This window comes from Capra hircus, chromosome 11, assembly GCF_001704415.2.
Source record: "Capra hircus breed San Clemente chromosome 11, ASM170441v1, whole genome shotgun sequence".
Classification (NCBI taxonomy): Eukaryota; Metazoa; Chordata; class Mammalia; order Artiodactyla; family Bovidae; genus Capra; species Capra hircus.
The window spans coordinates 68,079,254-68,098,048 of record NC_030818.1 but is presented as its reverse complement, the minus strand read 5'-3'; the positions used below and the strand labels follow the sequence as shown (position 1 = coordinate 68,098,048).

The 18,795-nt window shown below is 44.3% G+C and overlaps 1 long non-coding RNA gene across 8 annotated transcripts in view; it reads left to right on the top strand.

Annotated features, from left to right (window-relative positions):
- The window catches only part of LOC102188412, a 60,532-nt gene extending 42,257 nt beyond the window's left edge, over positions 1–18,275 (top strand). For 6 of the 8 annotated variants that reach the window (XR_001296282.2, XR_001296279.2, XR_001296280.2 and 3 more), the window contains 2 exons: positions 4,932–5,079; positions 18,015–18,275. This is a non-coding gene — a long non-coding RNA (uncharacterized LOC102188412). Of the gene's footprint in view, positions 1–1,741; positions 1,919–4,931; positions 5,080–12,708; positions 14,844–18,014 lie in introns of those variants that run through there. The other 2 variants (XR_001296286.2, XR_001296284.2) reach the window with 2 other exon arrangements.

Genomic DNA, 18,795 nt, shown 5'->3' with positions numbered 1-18,795 from the left:
AACCATAAAGGAAAAAATGTGGTGGATTAGTTTTTTAAAAATCACAACAAACACCATAAGCAAAATAAAAAGTAGATGTCAACTGGTTAAAAAGAGTTTTCAGCATATCTCTAATGTGTGCAAAATTCTTAATTTGTAAACTCTTACAAATTAATAGAAGAAAACAAGAAAATGAGGAAAGTCATAGAAAAATAAGTACAAGTGATTAATAAAGAATATAGAAAACGGCTGTTTCATTTATAATCCAGAAAACACAAACAGAAATGATACCATTTTTCAATATCAGTCTATATTTAGACTGATAAGTTTAAAAAGAAGAAAATATTTATTGCTGGTGAGGGCTGGAGGAAAAGAAGAACTTTTCTCTTGCTGGGAATGAATATTAATACATTTTCTCTGAAGTTCAGTTTGGTGATATGTATCAGATTTAAGGTACACATGGTCTTAAACCAGCAATTCAACTTCTAGGAATTCATCCCGATGGTAAATGTGTAGAGATACATATTTGAGGATGTTTATTATTACAGAGTCTATAAAGCAATCAAAATAGCCATTGGTAAGGGACTGGTCAAATAAATTGTGGTATGTCCATACAATGATACATGAAGTAAATCTTTAATTATTGACACAGAAAGATGGCTATAACAGATGCATGGAAAACATATAGCATATGAACCTATTTCAGTTGAGATATAGTCATAACTATCTTCAGTTCAGTTCAGTTGCTCCATCGTGTCCAACTCTTTGCGACCCCGTGAATCGCAGCACACCAGGCCTCCCTGTCCATCACCAGCTCCCGGAGTTTACTCAAACTCATGTCCATCAAGTCGGTGATGCCATCCAGCCATCTCATCCTCAGTCGTCCCCTTCTCCTCCTGCCCCCAATCCCTCCCAGCATCAGAGTCTTTTCCAGTGAGTCAACTCTTCGCATGAGGTGGCCAAAGTACTGGAGTTGCAGCTTTAGCATCATTCCCTCCAAAGAACAACCAGGGCTGATCTCCTTTAGAATGGACTGGTTGGATCTCCTTGCAGTCCAAGGGACTCTCAAGAGTCTTCTCCAACTATGTAGATATATTTTAAAAATCATGCAGTGCATTAACAAATTATCTTTTCTGATTCAGAAAAAAATAGCCACTTTAAAAAAATTAGGAAATAACGAGTTGAAAGAGTAGCATTGAAATATATACATTACTGTATGTAAAATAGATAACTAGTGGTAAATTGCAGTGTAACACAGGGAATTCAACCTAGCTCTGTGGCAGCCTCGAGGATGGGGTAGGAGGGTGAGGGGCAGTTCAAAGAGAGGGAACATAAGTATGCTTATGGCTGATTCATGTTGTTTCATGGCAGAGACCAGTACAACATTGTAAACCAATTATCCTCCAATTAAAAATAAAATTTAAAAATAGAATAATTATAACAATATCTGAAATTAAATAGTAAATACATTCTGACTTGTGATGGGTGGGCTGAAACCAGGCTTTTTTTTTTTTTTTTTTAACCTTGTTGAGCTAGGTAATGAATAGTGGTGATAAAAGCAGAAAGTTTTATAGTGTGAATGTATGAAATGAATGAAGTGAAAAATGAGGTTAGAGAAACAAGTTAGGAAGCTATAGTGGCAGTGTAGGCCTGAAATATGAACTAATAAGGCATCATCTGGGGTAAGCAGTAGGGTTATAAGGAAAAGAACTAATCTGAAGGGCACTTCATAGAAGAAACCACTGATCTGATCATCTCTCAGGCAGGAAGAAGATAAAGAAGAAAAATCAAGTCACTGATAATGCCAAGGTGTCTGTTTACCCTGTGAAGTTGGACAGCTACTTGTCGTGACAGATATAGGGGTAACTGGAAAGGAGAAGCACTCTTTCTAGAAGAGGAGACAAACTTGTTTCTGGGGGTTGAACTTGAAGGGCTAGAGGTACATCTGAAAGGAAATGTTCTTTAGGCTGGGGATTCCCATTTAAAGAAAAAATTACATGTGAAAAGAGAGGTAATAGGTGAACATGGGGGCTCTAAATCTGACACCCTTGAAATTCTTGGGGATGGGATGGGTCGTACTTGGTTCCCCCTTTCCTATCAGCAGTCCTGACAGACTGCGAAGAGGAATGTGGCATTGGTCTCATTTGGAACCTGAGAACAGAGCTTGAGAGGTAGGATTGGGCAGTAATCATCGTTATTTTAAAATCTCTCTGCCATTTACAAAGGCCATTATGTGCAGCAGTTTATAACACAATCCTGTATACTATGTGTTATTTTTTTTTTTACTCCTTTATAGAACAGAAGTTCAGTTAGTAAAATTTGGACTCAAACTAAGGTATGCGTGCGTGCTCAGTCACTTGAGTTGTGTCTGACTCTTTGTGACCTTATGGCTCCTCCTTTCCGTCAGGCTCCACTGGCCATGGGGATTCTCCAGGCAAGGATACTGGGTTGGGTTGCCATACCCTCCTCCAGAAGATCTTCCTGACCCAGGGGTTGAACCCATGTCTCTTATTTCTCTTGCATTGGCAGGCAGGTTCTTTATCACTGGCACCACCTGTAAAGCCCAAACTAAGATATGCGAAGTGAAAGTCGCTCAGACGTGTCCAACTCTTTGTGACCCCATGGACTGTACGATCCATGAAATTCTCTAGGCCGGAGTCCTGGATTGGGTAGCGTTTCCCTTCTCCAGGGGATCTTGCCAACCCAGGGATCGAACCCAGCTCTCCCGCGTTGCAGGTGGATTCTTTACCTGCTGAGCCACAAGGGAAGCCAAAGAATACTGGAGTGGGTAGCCTATCCTTCCTTTCTCCAGCGGATCTTCCTGGCCCAGGAATAGAACCAGGGTCTCCTGCATTGCAGGTGGATTCTTTACCAACTGAGCTATCACTGAAGCCCAAAGATCTAGTATGTGTGTGCTCACTCATATCTGACTCTTTGCAACCTTTGGATGCAGCCTGCCAGGCTCCTCTGAACTATGGGATTTTTCAGGCAAGAATGCTGGAGTGGGTTGCCATTTCCTCCTGCAGGGGATCTTCCTGACTCAGGGGTCAAACCTGCATCTCCTGTGTCTCCCGCATTGCAGGCAGATTCTTTACCCGCTGAGCCATAGGATACAGGCCTCAAATTCTGTTTCTCATGTCTTCATTCTCTGTCACTTAGAGACGAATTTTCCAAAGAGGGAAAAACTAGAGCAAAAGCTGTAGCCTGGGTATAGTGGTACCTACAATTAAGAGGTAGGAGGAAGATGAGAGCCGGGGAAGACACCATGGTATTCACAGTCACTGCCCTGTCCCCTGTAGGCCCTGACATTCCTCTAACCAGAGACTGTTGGATGTTCCGTTGAATTCAAGGGGGAAAAGTCCTAATCTATTCATAAATAGCTTGAAGTATTTTAAGTAAGGTTGGACAGTTTGGTTACAGCAGAGTTTGTGTGGTAACTTGGTAGTTCACGAGATTCTGGCTTCATTCATTTGAGAGCATTGCAATAAAAGCGTATTTACTTAGACCCATGAAGGAAGGGCTTAACTAGTTACATGAAAAAAGAGTTTCTTTGTGTGTATGTGACGTCATTAGGTTTGTTTACTTTTGGAATGACATGGTAACTTACTTATGTATGCACTAGCTGGTAGAGAGCCAAAGACGACCGGCTTCAATGAGTAGAAAAGCCTTCAATGAGTAGAAAATCAGACGTCTCTTAAGTTACTTCAGATTCCCAACTGGCAATCATATTTATGGGATGAAATTGTTTAACTGGTCCTGATAGCATAGACACAAAAAGCAGTTGTCTCCTGTCAGAAGTTCTGGGTCACAGGGTCCGCTTTAGAGGTGTCTTAGGCAGCTGACAGACTGCTGTCTGCTAAGGGTCCTGTAGGGCACCCTTGCAGCTGAGTGCTTGGAGCATAGTGGGCAGTCATAGTGCTTGGAGACAGTGCGTGATTGAGTGGGTGAGTGAGTGAGAGAGCGATCGTGTGAAGGACTGAAGGGATCTCTTGCCCAAGGCATGCTGAGTTGTGTAGAGCATTCTTCCCACAGCCTCCCATTATAACTTGGCTAGGTGGTTTGGGGACAAGTCTTAAGACTCAAGGTGTTGTAGCAGGGAGGGAGGAAATGGCACCATGGGAAGTTTCTGCTCTGAGCTGGTGACTCCACAGAGAGGGGACATTCCCAAAGTCAGTATGCTAGTGTGACTTGAGTCATAGTCACATGATCTCTCCTCCTAAAGAGAACAGGCTGCTGAGACTGTCTGTGGGGCAAGTGAGAGGCCCATGGAGGTAGGAGAGTTCCTGTTGGCAACCTGGATCTTTCTCAAAGAAGGCAGCTACTTTATAAGTCATCTGTAGGAGGCTCTCCACCACCCTTCCTCCTCACTGCTTGGATTCTAAATCAGGAGCCTCTCAGGCTCATCCCCGGCTTTTGCTTACCCAGCCTGGCCCTGCCCTCTGGCTGTGTGCCGCTGGTGATTATTAGCCTGGCTGGAAATTATGCCCTCTACAAGGTTAAAGCAAATTGGGAGGTTCTGGCTCTGGCTCCAGGGGGACCAGGGTCTGTCACCTGGCTCTGCCCTGTGTTTCGTGGCATGCTTTCCTGGCCACCTTTTCACCTTTACACAGTCCTCCAAGCCCATATTTCTGCCTGGGTGAGGATTAAAGCCTGGCTTCTTCAGAGGGACTGTGGGTGCAGGAATGTCAGTACTTTAGAAGTGTCTGATGCCAGTCCCTGTGTTGTGCTTTAGGAGAATTACCAATTTCATACAGATGATCTCATGTTGAGGGTGGTTGGGAGACAAGGACATGGAGATTTTTCATATTCACAAAAGGATTTACCACTTTTTTTTTTTTTAGCATTAAACCTGCTTTTCAGAATCAGATTTAATTTCCATACTTTAAATAATGTGCAGTTATTTGCATCAGAAAAAACTATGAAGATTTTTTAGACAAATTTCCTTGTTTCAGAAATGAACAAAACTACGGGAGGTCTAGGAATGGCAAAGTGGCACCTGTGCTTCGAATGCTCAGATTATGTGAAAGGAATTGAAGCAGACACTGTGCGAGGGGAAGCCTCAGTCCCTCCTTAAGGAGCATTTCTTGGACCATTTTTCAGGTAAGAGAGGGAAAAATGCGTTCCTTCCCCTGGAATGCTCTGCTCACCCTCCTGGTTACCTCAGATTGGGTAATTCCTGCTCCTATTGACTTTTACCTTAGTCTTTTCAGTCTGAACATCAAATGACATGGTAACGTCTTAGTATTTGGTATTCTTAAGCCGGCTTTAAATAAGTGAAAACTTTTATTACAGGTTGTGAATGACTGAATGCAACTTTACTAAGTTAGCAAAATGTCATGGAGGATCTTCAAGGATCCTGAGTTAATTGGTTGAGTAGATTGATTTATTGTTAAAATTATCCAGTCTGTAATAGGTACTTGTAAAGTCTATGCACTTGTTTACCAATTACTTATTAACTGTAGAGTTATGTAATAATTTGATATAAAGTGATAAGGTATGACAGATGTAAGACTAATGTTGTGGGAACTCAGAGAGGAAAGATTATTTTTAGCTTTTGGATCTAAAGAATCAGGGAAGTTTTGTGAAAACCGGTTTGTCTAACACTAAATAGACTTGCTTGCACCCTAGTCAGAGGTGGTGTTGATTACAAAGGGAAATCTATTCTCCTCATTCATATATTAAAATTCGGAATTTATAGCAACACAGTGTATTTATTTTCATGGTTTCTTTGCTAATCTCTAAAGCAGTTTTCCAAAGAACAGACGTTTGGTAAATAAGAGGGGTCCACTCTCTTTTATTAGATAGTCTCTCTGCAGCTGGCAGCTGGGGGCAAGAGTGTACCCTGTCAGGGAGGCTGCTCTTTCGAGAAGCTTGTTTGAAGAGAGGAGTGTTAGTGAAGAGGGGACACAGGATCTAGGGAGGTCTATTTATTTTTTGAGACCTAAGCATGATTTTGCGCTGTGGGAAAAAGTAGAGAAGGAGAAGTTGAAGACAGAAAAGAGAATAACAATTGTTGAGTAAGTCTCCTGGGGAGGAGGGTCTGCTGTATCCAAAGCACCGGTAGAGAGATTAAACTTGAACGAAAGACAAGGCCGTCGCTGATTTTAACTGTATCACCACCACACCACCGTCTATTGCTCTCCTACCTTTCGCTAGCACTCTGTTGAGCACTGTCAAGTCTCATGTGATCAGGGCGAGGGGCATGGTGTCAGGGTGAGGGTTGTGATGGGCAGAAGGGTTTGATAAGATTTTGGAGAGACATTTTCCTTCTGTTGGGCTATGTGTTCTCTGGGCAGCAGAGGTCATCTGCCAGGAGCAGTTGGGAGAGTAGGGATAGTGGCATGCCTTTTAAAAGCTGTTGTGCTCATGGAGTGATCTGGAGACACATGGGAGGATAGATAACTGAACAGTGCTGAAGACCCAACTAATATTGGAAGCAGCAGCCCTCATGACTAATGATTGCTTTAGCAGTGCCCACTCAACAGCTTGGGGGTTAAAGCAGAGTATATTCATACTCAGATAGGAGCTGTGTTCTGTGGGCAAATGGAAGACTTGGAGTAGGAGGAATCTGGGATATTAGTAGCAGAGTGGTCATCTAGTTGACTAGAGAAAGAAGTGAATTGAGGAGAGGACTGATAGGCAGCAAAGTGATGAGGGAGGTGGTATCGAGAGGCTGGAAGCCTCAGTGAAGTTGAAGAAGCAGCTGTAGATGAGATGAGGAGAGATCCTATATATAGGAGGATATAGGAGATCGTGAGCAGGCAGCAGGTCTGACTTGAAGTGGAAAGGCAGACTGATCAAGGAGGCAAAGTCCTTGATGAGCGAGAGGTTAGTTAGTAACTTAACAGCAATGAGGAGGAGGCGCATAGTTGTTTGGTATAGACCTCGGCCAAGGGAGGGTTTTGTTTTGTTTTGTTTTGTTTAAGGTTATAGGAATAAAACAACACTGAGATAGACCATCTGTTTCTCCTTTGGATACCACTGGGTACTGAAGGATGATTTTTATGGCAGAATCTTCATTGTCCAGAAACCAAGTTCCTTAAGGAGTGTCAGGTTTCAACTAGGGAAAAGATGTCCAGAAGCATCTTTTAGTTCTGCCTTCTGCACAGCTGGCTGAATACCATAGAGTTTTACCACTGGGGAGGCAGGTTGCTGTTGCTGCTAAGTCGCTTCAGTTGTGTCCAGCTCTGTGCGACCCCATAGACGGCAGCCACCAGGCTCTCCTGTCCCTGGGATTCTCCAGGCAAGAACACTGGAGTGGGTTGCCATTTCCTTCTCCAATGCATGAAAGTGAAAAGTGAAAGTGAAGTCGCTCAGTCATGTCTGACTCTTCGTGACCCCATGGACTACAGCCCACCAGGCTACTCTGTCCATGGGATTTTCCAGGCAAGAGTACTGAAGTGGGTTGCCATTGGGTAGTTCTGGCCAAATGGGACAGCCTCCACAGAGTACTGGGTCTGTAGGCAGAGTTTGCAGCAACAAGGACTAAGTACTCTTGTAGGGAAAATCCCATTTGGCCACTAGGGTTTTTTAACTGTTCGGGATCAGAGTGGGGCCAATGCTTATCTTCTGTGAAAGGCTGAGGGGAAACTTTAACGATTTCTTGGTTGAAATACTAAGAGTTATTGGACTCTTGAGCCTTCTATTCCTGTGGGGTTTGGAATGTATTTTTTCCCTCTGCAGTGCACAGTTTGAAAGGGTCTGGAAATACTCAGATTATTGTTTATAAAGATGTTTTTGGATTTTCAGTGGCTCAGGATTTCTTTGACATTGTTAGTACATTACTCAAACATTTAGGAAAGAAGCCTCCTAGTAGATGCAAATGAGCAAGCAACTAAAATTTTCACATTTCTTTTGCTTTTTTCTTGATTAATTTACACCACCACCATGGCTGTAAAACCAGATATGAACAGCTCAGAAAATGATTGCTTACTCAGCCATTTCACCACAGGAACCTACTAAGCACAGCTCTGTGGTCCCCAGCAGAAGAGGCTGTGTGGCTCAGAGCTTCAAGTGCATTGCACCCATGACAGTACTTTCTAAATTGTTCATAATTGCTTTTGCCACATAAAGATGAGAAACTACTGTGTGACATAGCCAACATAAACAAAGACAGAAGACAGTCAACAGGCTGGGAGAAATTTTGGGGATGTAGGTGATAGTGGATTAATTTCTATAATATATAAAGGGTTTCTAAAAATCAATAACAATAAGACAACAGACTCTATAGAAAATGGGCAAAGAATACAAGTAGACAAGTCACGGCAGGGCAAACTAAGTTTCGTTTAAAGAAGTGCTTAGTCTTGAGCACAGTGTTCTCTGGATGAGAATGTTCCTTGCATTGGTAAATATCCATGAGTAGGACTGTGAAATGCTGTGTGGCTATGAAAACAACAATAGCTTCTGTATCAGTGAAAAAAGCAAGTATACCCCACAGAACTGTGAAAAGAGGGGTCAGTGAAAGTACAGGTCCTGAGTTTTCTGGGGACAGTTGCAACTTTGTTTTCATTTTAAATTTGTCACAAAATGTGACTTTTATACCTGTGTAAGGCTTGAATGTAAATTCATATCCACCCCCCTAAAAAAGAAAAAAGCAAGTACAGAGCAATATGACCAGAATGTTCCTATTTATGTATTTATTTTTTAAAAGACCTACTTACTTATCTTGCTTTGGGGCTGTGGTGGGTCTGTTTGCTGCACACAGGCTTTCTCTGGTTGCAGTGAGCAGGGCCACTCTTCGTTGCAGTGCATGGACTTCTCATGGTGGTGGCTTCTCTTGTGGCACACGGGCTCTAGGCGTGTGGGCTTAGTAGTTGCAGTGTACAGGCTCAACAGCTGTAGCTCTTAGGCTTAGTTGCTCCACAGTATGTGGGATCATCCCGAACCAGGGTTTGAACCAGTATCCCTTGCATTGCAAAGTGGATTCTTAACCACAGGGCTGCCAGGGAAGACCCCTACTTATTTATTATTTTTAATGTTCTCACTTATTTGATTTGGACTGTATTCATCTTGTCTTTATTAGAGGATTCCTTTAGGTTAAACAATATTTAAGGCTGTGGTTTTTTTTTAATTATTTATTTTTGGCTTTGCTGAATCTTCATTGCTACACATGGGCTATTCTTCGTTGAGGGACATGGGCTTCTCATTGCGATGGCTTCTCTTGTTGTTGTTCAGTTGCTCAGTTGTGTCCGACTCTATGCGACCCCATGGACTGCAGCAGGCCAGGCTTTCCTGTCCTTCACCATCTCCTGGAGCTTGTTCAAACTCATGTCCATTGAGTTGGTGATGCCATCAAACCATCTCATCCTCTGTCATCCCCTTCTCTTGTCCTCCAATCTTTCCCAGCATCAAGGTCTTTTCTAATGAGTCGGCTCTTTGCATCAGGTGGCCAAAGTACTGGAGCTTCAGTTTCAGCATTAGTCCTTCCAGTGAATATTCAGGGTTGATTTCCTTTCAGTTCAGTTCAGTTCAGTCTCTCAGTCATGTCCGACTCTTTGCGACCCCATGAATCACAGCACACCAGGCCTCCCTGTCCATCACCAACTCCTAGAGTTTACTCAGACTCATGTCCATCGAGTTGGTGATGCCAACCACCCATCTCATCCTCTGTCGTCCCCTTCTCCTCCTGCCCCCAATCCCTCCCAACATCAGAGTCTTTTCCAGTGAGTCAACTCTTCGCATCAGGTGGCCAAAGTATTGGAGTTTCAGCTTTAGCATCAGTTCTTCCAATAGACGCCCAGGACTGATCTCCTTTAGAATGGACTGGTTGGATCTCCTTGCAGTTCAAGGGACTTTCAAGAGTCTTCTCCAACACCACAGTTCAAAAGCATCAGTTCCTTGGCACTCAGCTTTCTTTATGGTCCAACTGTCACATCCATACATGACTACTGGAAAAACCATAGCTGTCACTAGATGGACCTTTGTTGGCAAAGTAATGTCTCTGCGTTTTAATATGCAGTCTAGGTTTGTCATAGCTTTTCTTCCAAGGAGCAAGCGTCTTTTTAATTTCATGGCTGCAGTCACCATCTGCAGTGATTTTGGAGCCCATGGCGGGGGAAAAAAGCATTAGTTGCTGGGAATTTGCAGAAATTGTGGGAGGGTATTGGATAGGGGGGTCCAGGCAGCTTTTATAAGGACATGGACAGGGTGGTTGCAGCTGACATATGATTGCTGTAGTGCTGTGTAACTTGTAGAATGTTTGACAGTGATCCACCTGCCCCCGACACCCCCCAAAATCTTTTCTATGGAAGTCTATTGGTTGCATGCTCCAGAAACTATCTTGATACTCCCCTTCCTGCCCAGCGGAAGCCATTTTCAATTCAGACTCCAAAAGGGAAGAAAAACTTCCCAACAAAGGGCTTGTCATTCCCTTTCTTTCATGTAATTTACACAGACCCTGAGGACAGTTAACAAAGCCAAAGAGAGCTGTGGCCTTCGCAGCCCTGCCAGCACTGAGTAGGGAGTGAAGGGAGGAGAAGGAGAAGTCTTTCACGAGATGTGAGACTTGAAGACTTCTCTGAGCAAGTACATCAACGAATATTAAGACTCTATTGAGTGCCTAAAGATGCCAAGGTCTCCATGTAGCTGGATTGGGAACAGGGCAGATCCAGTCAGTGCCACACTAAATAAGCACTCTTGCTCGTTCCTCAGGAAGAAAGACCCAGTTGATGGAAGAAGCGGATGTTAAGAAGAAACAACAGGTTAGGACAGTAAAGATCATGGGCTTTGACTGCCCAGCGTCATTCTCCCTTCTTAGATAAGAGCACCTCGATTTTCCTTTAAGGGATCACCTCCTTCCTATTCTCAGATCAGTTATGGTGGAGTTGAGTCCATTCTTTGGCTCTAGGTGGAGGACACCTGACTGTGCCAGTCAGAGAAGGGCATGGTCTCAAATTCAGGCCAGCTGGGACTCTGGATTTTCATTGAAACTGTTAAATGAATTCTCATTTATTTTCCAACTGGGTTGCTAAGCCTCTAGAATGTATGTAATCCTGAGGTTGTTGGTGACCATCTTGGTACCTCAGGGGGGATTCTGAAGACAACACAAGTGAAAGCTGAGCTACAAGAGCTAGGAATGGAGACTAACGACATTTTTCGAGCACCAGAGATCTAAACATGCCTGAAGCTAGTCTAAGTCTGGATATCTCATTTACATGGGTCTAGGCTTCCCCCCACCCCCTTTTTTCCATTTTGAAAGTTTGATTTGGATTTTTGACACCTGCAGCCGATTGAGTCTTAATTCGTGTCATGAATCATGTGTAGTTCTCATTGTAAAGTGTGGTTTGGCTTTTCGTAACATGACCTTTTGTCTTACAGTGCTGAATTTTTAGTTTGCTATGTGAATCAAGTGAGACCATAAGGAAACTAGCATTATCTTCTCTATATGGAAAAAAAACGGGAAGGAAGGAGGGAATGGGAAGGAAGATGGGATGCTGAATTTAAAGAACCCTGAAGTCCCTAGGTACCTAGGAACCCTCAGACCCTACCCGATCTTTCTGTTCTAAGTGCCCCGGCTGTTCTGTGCTCTTCCCGTGTAATACATCGTCATAGTTAGTAATGATATGCTCATGCAGTATTTTGATTAGTCTCTGTCTCCCTCATTGACCTGGCAGTTCTATGAGGGCAGTGATGTTGCTAAATGTTATATCCCCAACAACTAGTCCAGCATGTGGCATTCAGCAAATGTTTATGGAATGAATTGACATGAATAGTTATACAGATTGGACTGATCCTCCTTGATTATTGGGGTTAGGATTGTGGCAGAATTGGCAGAAGCAGGGGAAGCGGTTCCCATCCCCTTTGTATTTCCTACACTACCCACACCACCAACACACAGAGAATGTTTGTCTTAAATGAGATAGTTAATTTCAGTTTGACTGGGAAATCGTTTATCAAACCTTCAGTGCTTATGTTGTTATTAGAGCATTTTATTGAGGAATTAGTGTGGTGGTTGACTTAATCTGTGGAAAGCCTTGCAGAGGAGTGGGTCAGATCTGTGTGATTAACAAGCAGTCTTGCTTGCTCCTTTGTCTTTATGAAATCATCTGTTTAACTGGGATAGTCCACCCTCACTCAGGCTTGCCCAGAAATGTGTTGGAGACTGTAAGAAGGCCCAGGCAGTCAATGAGGGAGAGGTTGGGGATGTTGGAGACTTGACTGTCTTAACCAGAAACAAAAGCAGTAAAAGGTGGCCCTGGGAGGAGGGGACGGGTATCCTGAAGCTCATTCCTTCCCCGCTCCCCTCTGGACCGGGCGCACCCCCTCTTCGCCACACAAAGCCTCCCCCTCCCAGCCGAGGCTGTGGTTCCCTTCCCCCAGCCTGCTTTCCCTGAGATGAGGCGAGTGTTTCCCAAGGCCCATGTGACTTACACTGGCAAGTGACGACTACAGACGGTTTACCAGTCAGTAAAACTGCCAAAGGCTTTTGTGCTGTAATAATCCTTTTCCTGTTTAAAACTCGGGGGATATTCTACTGTTGCCAGTACTTTTTCAAGTCAGCAATTACAGTGTGGATTATGTAATGGCTAGGTATTAAAAATAGAAGAGACCAGAGTTTGCATCTATTTTAACCAAATGAAAACAGAGCAGAGGGAGGGGAAAGGAACAGAGGGAGAGACCAGAGGAGGAGGGGGACAGAATTACAGAGGAGAAGCAGTGAGATCGCATCACGTGACCAGACAGCCCAGCCCACAGTCCACTCTGCCCTTCTGTCCCACACTTCTATTCTAGGCCTTCTCCAGGGAGCGGACCCTGCAGAGAATTCTGAGGACTCAAGACCCTCCTGGGTATTCATCAGCTGAGCCTTGGGGTGTTTGCCTGCCTCTGACAAGGAAAGTGACCAAGATTGGGAGGGATTGAATTTGGTGTTCTCTTCCAACCGTGCCCCCTTCTCTCCCTAGCCACTCACCCCCCGCCCCCAAGTCCAGGACTCCTGTGTCTTGATTTCCAAGGTCTTAGAGCTCTGCTTGTTTTCTCTTGTTGCAGTGTTAGCATCACGGGATGGTTTATGGAGGAGTCTTTAGCATCCCAGGTCTCTTATCAGTCCTTTGCCAAAGCCACGCCAAATAAATATATGATGTAATTGAAACCCCTGTATTCACTATGAAAAATGGTTTCAGACCCTCCAGCCCTCCTGCTTCCCCACCCCAACTCCTCTTCCCACACTGGATTGCTACCTCTAAACCCTTCAGGTGGTGCTTAGGAATTCAGAGGCTACCACTGATTTGTTCTTATGTGACTTCTCCTTGCTAATCCCCTACCCCTACCCTGAATCAGGAAATCTTTTTGTTTTCCAAGAGACCTACTGAATTACTTTCAAGTACCTCTAATGGTGAAATTTTAGGTGCCAGGTGGGTCTGGAGCAAGGAGGATATTTTTGGAAGGAGGACTACTAAGAGTCTGACAGATCACATCAAAATACACCAGGCTTTCTACTATGTCACCATTTATACAGAGGAACCCACAGAGGGAGGTTTTGAGTTAATCACTTATACATAGTCTTTGAGCCTACATGGAGCCTATCCTGAAAGTATCCTACCTCGTAGGTCTTGGGTGGCAGGAAGTGATGGGTACTTTGAAGAAGCAGCTCACTGTTTCCGAAGAGTGAACCCAGATGTGTTTGGTGGGGTTAGGGAGAGAGACCTAAAAGTCTGGATTGTCAATAGAATCAGTTGCAGGCATTATTAGAAAGTTACTTCCTCGTCATTACTTCTGTCCACTCTTGCACCTGCCCCATCACATTTCATTCTCAGAGCCTTCATCTGCACTGGGGGTGGAAGAGAGTGTCAGCAACTCACAATAACACTGGTCCCAGCTCCATCCAACTCCACCCAGCCCTGCCCAAAGTAGAGGGAGTGCAGGGAAAGGAAGAGGGATCTAGTTTTTGAATTTTAGGCATCATTTCACTAGATAGGAAGGGGAACCTGGGGACCTTCCTTAGGGCCTTTCAAATCATAATACCAACCTGCACTGGAAATGTCCATGGGGTGGCACGTCTCTTGTTGGTTTTTAGGTCTTTGATTCTGGATTCCTGTTCACATTCTCACCAGAGGCTGACTTTGGTAAAGACTGACAAATATGATATGGTCCAGATTTTAATTCTTCCAACCCACTGTGTCCAGTAATGCACTTGAACATGCTTGATCAAGTTCCTGGCCTTGGGTGTGGTCAGGGTCAGTGCTGCATCAGTCGTCTGTTATCTGGACAGGCTGGTCACTCCAGACCAGGCAGTCAGCAGAAGCTGGAGGTCACAGTGAGTATCTGCCTTCCACATCCCATCCCACTCCTGAGATTTTAGCAAGGTAAGGAGTCCACTGACGCACCTGCCTTAGGGGCTGCCAGGGGCTCGAGTCAGTCCAGGACTAAATCATTAGCAGGGTTCACAAAGGAGCCCTTTCTGCCTAAACTCAACTCTGTGCTGTGGCCTTCTTCCCGTTCCCACCCCCATGGATAAGACCATAAGGATACATGGTAACTTGGCCACAGCACCTGCCCCATCACACTTCATTCTTAGAGCCTTCATCTTCACTGGGGGTGGAAGAGAGTGTCAGCAACAGAATAACTGGTCCCAGCTAGTTGGGTATACTGGTCATTCCTATCCTTTTTCTGAAAGGGGTCACCTTTCTTCTCATTAAAATATCCAAGGTATTTTCACCCCTCCACACACAAACACACACAGACACGTGTGTGCACACAGAGGGGGTGTTTCTGGTGTCTGTTGCTTAAGATAGTACTAGTAGTCATAAGCTGGTATGGACTGGGTAACACTTTAGTTCAATTCAGTCACTCAGTCATATCCGACTCTTTGTGACCCCATGGACTGCAGCACGCCAGGCTTCCCTGTCCATCACCAACTCCTAGAGCTTGCTCAAACTCACGTCCATTGAGTTGGTGATGCCATCCGACCATCTCATCCTCTGTTGTCCCCTTCTCCTGCCTTCTTCAGTCTTTCCCAGCATCAGGGTCTTTTCCAGTGAATCAGTTCTTTGCATCAGGTGGTCAAAGTATTGGAGCTTCAGCTTCAGCATTAGTCCTTCCAATAAATATTCAGGACTGATTTCCTTTAGAATTGACTGGTTTGATCTCCTTGCTGTCCAAGTGACTCTCAAGAGTCTTCTCCAACACCACAGTTCAGAAGCATCAATTCTTCAGTGCTCAGCTTTCTTTATGATCCAACTCTCATATCCATGCATGACTACTGGAGAAACCATAGTTTTTGATTATATGGACCTTTGTTGGCAAAGTAATGTCTCTACTTTTTAATATGCTGCCTAGGTTTGTCATAGCTTTTCTTCCAAGGAGCAAGTGTCTTGTATGACTGCAGTCACAAGGCAGGGGGAGCGTTTAAATAGATTTAATTTTTATTTATCTGGCTGCATCGACAAATTTGAGACACAGTAGTGCTTCTGTTGGAGAAGGCAATGGCACCCCACTCCAGTACTCTTGCCTGGAAAGTCCCATGGATGGAGGAGCCTGGTGGGCTGCAGTCCATGGGGTCGCTAGGAGTCGGACACGACTGAGCGACTTCACTTTCACTTTTCACTTTCATGCATTGGAGAAGGAAATGGCAACCCACTCCAGTGTTCTTGCCTGGAGAATCCCAGGGATGGGGGAGCCTGGTGGGCTGCCGTCTATGGGGTCGCTCAGAGTCGGCCACGACTGAAGCGACTCAGCAGCAGCAGCAGCAGTGCTTCTGTAACATGGGACATTCATACGGGCCACAGAGCAAGGTGTAAACGGTAGATCTCTTGCAGTAACTCCATGACCGGGGTCAGAGCTCAACTACTATCTCCCTTTGCCGCACATAGTACCACACCCCTCAGACCTCTTCTTGGTCTGATTCTGACGTCAGATTCAGAAATAAGTTTGGGAAATGAGCCAAGACAGGCTGAGGGTTGGGCCTCAGGACTCCACCTATTTGTCACAGCTCCTCTGGCTGGAAGTACCAGCAGGCAGGAGTGAGGAGAGGTGGTGAAGCACCTGATATGACTGCAGCCACACCTGAGCTCCTCTGTCACCCAGCAGAGAATGGGGGTGGGGGGAGGGAGAAAGAAGGGGAGGAAGGAGAGAGGGAGGAGGGACGGGAGGGAAGGGGACAGGGTGAGGGGCTTGGAGCCAGGGCCTTGGAGCTGGGCAGGGCCAGATTGACAGGGATGTCTCTGTTTCCACCAGGAACTGAGACTCCGTTTCCTTCTGGGACTGAGATTCAAGTGTTGGGGGTGCTAGTCTTGGGAAAGTCAGCAGGGGGTGTGCTGGCAGCCAGCTTTGGCCTTGGGATAATCTGAGTCCAGGCTGACCAGGGTTGCTAAACACAGAGCCGTGCCAGCCCCTCCTCTGTACCCTCTTTCCTTCCAACCAGACAGACAGGCCTAGGCTCCAAAAACTGTTTTGTCACAAAAGGAAAGATGAGGAACAACTCACTAGCACTTCCTGCCCTGAGGGGTTTGCATTTTAATTTTTTTTTTTTTTTTGGTTAAGTTTTTATTTAATTATCTGGCTGCACTGGGTCTTAGTTGTGGCATGTGGGATCAAGTTCCCTGACCAGGGATCAAACCCAGGGCCTCCATTCATTGGGAGCATGGAGTCTCAGCCACTGGACCACCAGGGAAGTCCCAGGGGTTTGCATTTTAAAAGGACACTTTGAGAGTATTATTACTATTAGTATCACTAAAAATGTTAACTTCTCCTCTAGTCAGTTTTGGTCATTAAAAATTTTTTATAAAAAGTAAAAGAAAAATCTTAAAATTATTAGCATAAAATTTACAGTCTTTTTTCCATATATACTGTATTTAATCTTCCTTTCTTTATTCCCAGAATTTTTTTTTTTTTTGGCCATGATGTGCCCTGTATGGGATCTTAGTTTCCTACCCAGGGATGGATCTCACACCCCCTGCAGTGGAAGCATGAAATCATAACCACTGGACTGCCAGGGAAGTCCCTCATGCCTTTTGTATATGATTAGTTTTGTTAGAGGGCCATTTTCTAATAACCAGCTTTTGTGTTATCTCTTATTTTTTTGTCTTCTATTTCATTGTTTTACTTTTTAATCAGTTTTAAACTAGTTTTGTAGTTGAAAAATAATACAAAGGATCATTTTCATCTTATAAAAAAGACCAGCTACCCAAAAGAATGGACAAAAGATTAAAAAAAGAGAATTTTATGTGACTTAAAAGACCTTACTTACAGGTAAAATAATGGATCTTAATGGTGGGCCTCTGGGCCTGAGTGGGGATGGGAGGCATCTTAGAGTCGGTGCCCCGTGGAGGGAAACCTGGGTTGCACCCTGGAGGCTGCTGCCCCCACCTGTGATTTGGTTACTGCTGTTAGTCAAGGCACAGACCTCTGCTTCCTCCCTGGTAAATCGTGACTAATAAAAAATGGCCCCACCTGTCTTAATCATTCGCTACATCAATTCAGTTTCTGAGTGTGAGGGAGATAAAGCACCTGAACTTGCCCTCTTCGCTCTGCTCCCGTCTGTCTGCTACCGCAGGCAGCAGGGAGGGGTGAACCCTGCCTCGCCTGGAGGACTGCCTCACCAGGCTCTGGTGTGTAGCCTTAAAGGAACATTATATTGAAGGGAAGGAAAGTATCTTATTCTCCCTTGAGCTTTTGCCTGCTCCCTTATCTCTTCTTCAGCTAGGTTTTGTTATTGACTTTATTTTTAGGTGTTTTATAATTCTTTTTCTGTGGAGAGGTGAGTGGGAGGGGTAGGTGTGCTGGAAACAAGTCCAAAGAACTGGGAGTCAGGAACCAGGTGGTCTGTATCTACAGTTCTCAAATGTTTTGGTCTTGGGACCCTTTTTATGCTCTTTGAAATTATTGAGGACTTCAAATACTTTGGTTTATGTGGATTGTAGCTATAGATATTTACCATAGTACAAATATGAAAAAAACTTCTAAAAACAGAGGCTTTAAAATTAGTTGTTTATTATTTTAAAATAACAGTAACAAATCTTTTACATGTTAGCATACTTCTTATAAAAAGAGCAGTTGTACTGTTTTATAGTTTTGCAAATATCTCTTTTTTTCCCCCCCAGGCTGCTCCATGTAGCATGTGGGATCTTAGTTTCTAGACCAGGGATCGAACCCACACCCCCTTCATTGGAAGCATGGATCACTGGACCATCAAGGAAGTCCCAGCAAATCTGTTTAACGAATAGCCTAATAGAAGACATCTGGATTCTCATGCCTGCTTTTGTATTCAGTGATATATTGCTTTCCTTGAAGTAGATGAATGAAATTGAACTTCATGCAGATTTGTATTTGGAAAAAGTAAAAGTATTTTAAGAGCCTTTTCAGATAATTGTGGATATCTTTTTATTCAAAGTCATAATATTTTGATAAAGACATTTACACAGCAGTAAAAATTATATATTATACATCGTGTGTGTGTGGGCTCAGTCACTAACTCATGTCCGACTCTTTTGTGGACCCCTGGACTGTAGTCTGCCAGGTTCCTCCACCCATGTAATTTTCCAGGCAAGAATACTGGAGTGGGTTGCCATTTCCTACTCCTTGAATATCTTTTTTGATATGTCACCAGAATTGGACAGGTGGCATATTCTGAAAGGTTAGTTGCAGTGTGAGATCTGAAGCCGTATCAGTGAATTTCTCATACTCAGTTATGTTAGGGCTTCCTTGTGGCTCTGCTGCTGCTGCTGCTAAGTCACTTCAGTCGTGTCCGACTCTGTGCGACACACAGACGGCAGCCCACCAGGCTCCCCCGTCCCTGGGATTCTCCAGGCAAGAATACTGGAGTGGGTTGCCACTTCCTTCTCCAATGCATGAAAGTGAAAAGTGAAAGTAAAGTCGCTCAGT